Raw genomic sequence first — 6,703 nt, 5'->3', positions numbered from 1 at the left:
TTGCAATAACCACAACACAAGCAGTCAAAATGCAAACAAAAAAGACAACTCTGATAATATTATGCACTGTCCTTGAATTTGATTGGTCCACACTCGAGACAGCTTTTCTTAGAGCCTAGTCTCCATTGGTGTTGGACCAGAAGACGCCAAAAGGCGTACAAGTAAAAAACAGCGCACTATCAGAGTATTGAGGGCTCGAGGCGCTATTATACTCCATGTTGTAAACCATACCATTAACCGTGGTGTGAAAGGTATTAAGAGTCAATGCTGGCGAAAGAGCTGCGGTCTGAAGGTCATCGTAAAATACAATTAATTAAGAACAGAAATGGTTTAAAACATCTTTCCAATGGTTACTAAGCCAGAATCCATCTTCTCGGTTGAAATTGTCTCTGTGCTTGTATATGTGAATGGCCTCATGAACGAATCTCTCATGGTAGCCGGTTGGTTTGCAAAGAACCTCCGTCTTGGAGAAGTCAATGTCATGTGAGCCCACTGAATTATAACAGTGATCTGCCACGCCAGAGGAGTTAGTCCTACCGTGTTTCAAGTCTGCTTTATGTTCGCGGATGCGGTCCGAGATATGTCGTTTGGTTTTTCCAATGTAGCTACTACCACAGAGGCACTTTAGTTTGTAATCGCCCAGGTACTGTATGTCTGGAACAGCATCTTTTACAGATGGAACTACATCACGGATTTTATGTACTGTGTTGAATCGGACCTGGATCTTGTGTTTATTCAGGATTTTGGAGATATTTTTAGTGAACCCTGCAATGTAGGGTAAGGTGATGGTTTTGAGTGGCTCCACAAGAGGATCCTTCTTCATGACTGGAGTGATGGCTTTGCGGATTGTGTAGTCGGAGTAACCATTAGCCCTGAGAGCCTGGTGTACGTGCTTGAGTTCACTCGTAATGTGTTCCTGGTCGGAAATGCATTGGGCTCTATGGTATAGAGTCTTGATGAGGGAGTTCTTCTGGGATGGATGGTGGTGGGAATCCGGTTTCAAGTAAGCATCTGTATGGGTAGCTTTCCTGTAGACAGAGTGGCTCATTGAACCATCATGTCTCCTTTTAATTAAGACATCCAAAAAGGGTAGTTTGCCATCTTTTTCGACCTCAATGGTAAATCTGATGGCTGGGTGTATGGAATTGATGTGGTCGCAGAATTGGTCTAGAGCAGGCTGGCCATGTGGCCAGATGACAAAGGTGTCATCAACGTACCTCTTCCATAAGGTCGGGCGTAGAGTGGCAGTCTGGATGGCGTCAGTTTCAAATTTTTCCATGAATACATTGGCTACAACCGGAGATAGGAGGGAGCCCATTGGGGTGCCCTCAGTTTGTTTGTAGAAAGTTCCATTCCAGGTGAAGTATGTGTTGGTTAAGCAATGTCTCACCAGGGGGGGTAAATCAGTATGCAGTCCTTGATGAACCAGGTCTTCAATAATAACGATGGTGTCAGGTACCGGGACTTTGGTGAACAAGGACACCACATCAAAACTGACAAGCAGGTTGTCTGGGGACAGGGAAATGCCTTTGATTGTCGATACCAGGTGAGTAGAATTTAGTACCGCAGAGGTGGTTTTTCCAGTGAAAGGTCGCAGTATATCAGCAAGAAAACGTGCCAGTTTGTAGGTGGGGGAGTTTATAGTAGAGACAATGGGACGAAGGGGTGTATCTTCTTTGTGTATCTTTGGAAGGCTATATAATATTGGTGTTCTAGCAGCAGAGGGTTTCAACGAGAACTGTTTGATCTCATCAATTAATGCTGTTGAATCAGAGATGATTTTGTTCGTTTTGGTGACCAGGCTGTTGGTGGGATCTCTTTTTATTTTTGTATAGCTGCCATCGTTGAGTAGTTCTTGAATTTTGTTGTTATATTCTGTTTTGTCCATGATGACAGTGGCATTGCCCTTGTCGGCTGAGAGGACGACAATATCATCCCTCTTTTTTAATTGAGATAATTCAAAACGTTCGTCTTTGCTGATGTTGCTGGGTGGCAACTTAGCGTTTTTGAGGGTTGCAGCGATTTCAGATCTTGCTACGTCTGCAGAGATGTGACTCAAGCCCTTGGAGTGCAACGTCGACATGGGCAATGATATCATTAACTGGTAAGTGTCTCGGTGTGACTGCAAATTTCAGACCTTTAGCTAAAACGGATTTCAGACCATCAGAAATGGAACTGTTACTGCGATTAATTACGACTTTGTTGACGTCTATCTTTTCGGTGTGTGGATCCGATTTTTTGCTGGAGAGGTGATTGAATTTGGAAATCAAATTGTCCCTACATTTGGTCGACATAGTGGCAGCCGAAGAGGTAGTCATATTGTCTACATGTTCCCAATCCGATGTAGACATTGTTGCTGTCAATTTTAAGTGTGATTTGTAGAGTGTCTTGTCTAACTGATCGAGTTCGGTGCGTGTAAGTCTGATTTTTTCCGAGATAAGAGCGAAGCTAGTTCTAGCTAGAATTCGTTTTGCATTGAGAGAAGTTGCAACAGCAGAGGTTAGTGTAAATGCGATTGGTATTACCTTAGAGTCGCGGCATCTCTTCAGAAAGGTGAGAGACTCGATTAGTTGAGCCTTCTTATCCCGAAGTCTGTTGAATGATCTTAAGGATGTGTGGAATCCCTCCCCGTAGAGGCGGTTAAATTTCGATTTAAAGCTTTCGTGACTGCAATGATTCATCTTCTTTGGTTCTTTCGGTAAAGTCACGTAGAATGATAATACAATAATAAATTGATAAAATAAAATAACACAATAATATTCTCACGACGTTTCGGCCACAACACAAGCGGCCTTCATCAGGTGAAGGGGGCGAGACTGTCTGGTAGGACAGCGCTGGAGTGAAAGAGCCACGTTCAGATAGGGCCTTTAAGCTGTGTGAGAGGAACAAAGCGCCTTGACAAAGGGATTAGCATATAATTTAGCATTGAAATGGCTGAATGATGAGCTTGTGACTGGTCACAGAAATAGCTATGTTAAAAGTTAAAGCATACACACCCGCAGAGGCACCCATTGTTAAAGGAATTAGCATAGAATTTAGCATTGAAATAGCTAAGTTAAGGCATACACATCCGCAGAGGCACCCCTTGACAATGGAATTAGCATAGAATTTATCATTGAGATAGCTGAGTGATTAGCTTGTAACTGGTCACAGAAATAGCTACGTTAAAGTCAGAGCATACACATTCACCGAGGCACTTAGTACAAATCAAACAGGATAATTTAGCATTGAAATAACTAGGCGAATTTAGCATTGAAACAACTGAGTGATTAGCTAGTGACTGGTCACAGAAATGACTATGTTGAAGTCAAGGCCTACACATCTGAGCTATTCACAGTACTATATAGTGAACCAATAAAAAACTAAAGTATAAATTACCTTAATGTTATCAATAAACTCTATATTCTCCAATCAGCTAAGCTACCAACAATAAGTCGTTATATATCACAATGCTATATGGCAAAAAAATGGGTGGATTCATACCTTCAACTTTAGCACCACGGATAGCTACGGGCCCCGTTCAGACGGACGAGTTCATCCATGGTCAGAACAGAGGAGGGGGAGAGAAACAGCTGCAAGGCGCTATTATACTCCATGTTGTAAACCATACCATTAACCGTGGTGTGAGAGGTATTAAGAGTCAATGCTGGCGAAAGAGCTGCGGTCTGAAGGTCATCGTAAAATACAATTAATTAAGAACATAAATGGTTTAAAACATCTTTCCAATGGTTACTAAGCCAGAATCCATCTTATCGGTTGAAATTGTCTCTGTGCTTGTATATGTGAATGGCCTCATGAACGAATCTATCATGGTAGCCGGTTGGTTTGTAAAGAACCTCCGTCTTGGAGAAGTCAATGTCATGTGAGCCCACTGAATTATAACAGTGATCTGCCATGGCAGCGGAGTTCGTCCTAGCGTGTTTCAAGTCTGCTTTATGTTCGCGGATGCGGTCCGAGATATGTCGTTAGGTTTCTCCAATGTAGCTACTACCACAGAGGCACTTTAGTTTGTAAACGCCTGGGTACTGTATGTCTGGAACAGTATCTTTTACAGATGGAACTAAATAACGGATTTTATGTACTGTGTTGAATCGGACCAGGATCTTGTGTTTATTCAGGATTTTGGAGATCTTTTTAGTGACCCCTGCAATGTAGGGTAAGGTGAGGGTTTTGAGTGGCTCCACAAGAGGATCCTTCTTCATGACTGGAGTGATGGCTTTTCGGATTGTGTAGTCGGAGTAACCATTAGCCCTGAGAGCGGGTGTACGTGCTTGAGTTCACTGGTAATGTGTTCCTGGTCAGAAATGCATTCGGCTCTATGGTATAGAATCTTGATGAGCAACAATATCTACATCGGATTGGGAACATGTAGACAATATGACTACCTCTTCGGCTGCCACTATGTCGACCAAATGTAGGGACAATTTGATTTCCAAATTCAATCACCTCTCCAGAAAAAAATCAAATCCACACACCGAAAAGATAGCCGTCAACAAAGTCGTAATTAATCGCAGTAACAGTTCCATTTCTGATGGTCTGAAATCCGTTTTAGCTAAAGGTCTAAACTTTGCTGTCAGACTGAGACACTTACCGGTTAATGATATCATTGCCCATGTCGACGTTGCACTCAAGGGCTTGAGTCACATCTCTGCAGACGTGGCAAGATCTGAAATCGCTGCAACCCTCAAAACGCTAAGTTGCCACCCAGCAACATCAGCAAAGACGAACGTTTTGAATTATCTCAATTAAAAAATAGGGATGATATTGTCGTCCTCTCAGCCGACAAGGGCAATTCCACTGTCATCATGGACAAAACAGAATATAATAACAAAATTCAAGAACTACTCAACGATGGCAGCTATACAAAAATAAAAAGAGATCCCACCAACAGCCTGGTCACCAAAACGAACAAAATCATCTCTGATTCAACAGCATTAATTGATGAGATCAAACAGTTCTCGTTGAAACCCTCTGCTGCCAGACCACCAAGATTTTATGGCCTTCCAAAGATACACAAAGAAGATACACCCCTTCATCCCATCGTCTCTACTATCAACTCCCCCACCTACAAACTGGCACGTTTTCTTGCTGATATAATGCGGCCTTTCACTGGAGAAACCACCTCTGCGGTACTAAATTCTACTCACCTGGTATCGACAATCAAAGGCATTTCCCTGTCCCCAGACGACCTGCTTGTCAGTTTTGATGTGGTGTCCTTGTTCACCAAAGTCCCGGTACCTGACATCATCGCTATCATTGAAGACCTGGTTCATCAAGGACTGCATACTGATGTACCCCCCCTGGTGAGACATTGCTTAACCAACACATACCTCACCTGGAATGGAACTTTATACAAACAAACTGAGGGCACCCAAATGGGCTCCCCCCTATCTCCGGTTGTAGCCAACGTATTCATGGAAAAATTTGAAACTGACGCCATCCAGACTGCCACTCTACGCCCGACCTTATGGAAGAGGTACGTTGATGACACCTTTGTCATCTGGCCACATGGCCAGCCTGCTCTAGACCAATTCCGCGACCACATCAATTCCATACACCCAGCCATCAGATTTACCATGGAGGTCGAAAAAGATGGCAAACTACCCTTTTTTGATGTCTTAATTAAAAGGAAACATGATGGTTCAATGAGCCACTCTGTCTACAGGAAAGCTACCCATACAGATGCTTACTTGAAACCGGATTCCCACCACCATCCATCCCAGAAGAACTCCCTCATCAAGACTCTATACCATAGAGCCCAATGCATTTCCGACCAGGAACACATTACGAGTGAACTCAAGCACGTACACCAGGCTCTCAGGGCTAATGGTTACTCCGACTACACAATCCGCAAAGCCATCACTCCAGTCATGAAGAAGGATCCTCTTGTGGAGCCACTCAAAACCATCACCTTACCCTACATTGCAGGGGTCACCAAAAAGATCTCAAAAATCCTGAATAAACACAAGATCCAGGTCCGATTCAACACAGTACATAAAATCCGTGATTTAGTTCCATCTGTAAAAGATGCTGTTCCAGACATACAGTACCCGGGCGTTTACAAACTAAAGTGCCTCTGTGGTAGTAGCTACATTGGAGAAACCAAACGACATATCTCGAACCGTATCCGCGAACATAAAGCAGACTTGAAACACGGTAGGACGAACTCCTCTGCCGTGGCAGATCACTGTCATAATTCAGTGGGCTCACATGACATTGACTTCTCCAAGACGGAGGTTCTTTGCAAACCAACCGGCTACCATGAGAGATTCATTCATGAGGCCATTCACATATACAAGCACAGAGACAATTTCAACCGAGAAGATGGATTCTGGATTATTAACCATTGTAAAGATGTTTTAAACCATTTCTGTTCTTAATTAATTGTATTTTACGATGACCTTCAGACCGCAGCTCTTTCGCCAGCATTGACTCTTAATACCTCTCACACCACGGTTAATGGTATGGTTTACAACATGGAGTATAATAGCGCCTCGCAGCTGTCTCTCTCCCCCTCCTCTGTTCCGACCATGGATGAACTCGTCCGTCTGAACGGGGCCCGTAGCTATCCATGGTGCTAAAGTTGAGGGTAAGAATCCACCCATTTTTTTGCCATATAGCATTGTGATATATAACGACTTATTGTTGGTATCTTAGCTGATTGGAGAATATATAGTTTATTGATAACATTAAGGTAATTTTT

Source organism: Petromyzon marinus, unplaced genomic scaffold, assembly GCF_048934315.1.
Source record: "Petromyzon marinus isolate PM22_M1 ecotype Great Lakes invasive population unplaced genomic scaffold, UKy_Petmar_22M1.pri1.0 PM_Scaffold_23, whole genome shotgun sequence".
NCBI classification, from domain to species: Eukaryota; Metazoa; Chordata; class Hyperoartia; order Petromyzontiformes; family Petromyzontidae; genus Petromyzon; species Petromyzon marinus.
The sequence above is the reverse complement of the archived record's forward strand: the minus strand, read 5'-3'. Positions refer to the sequence as shown.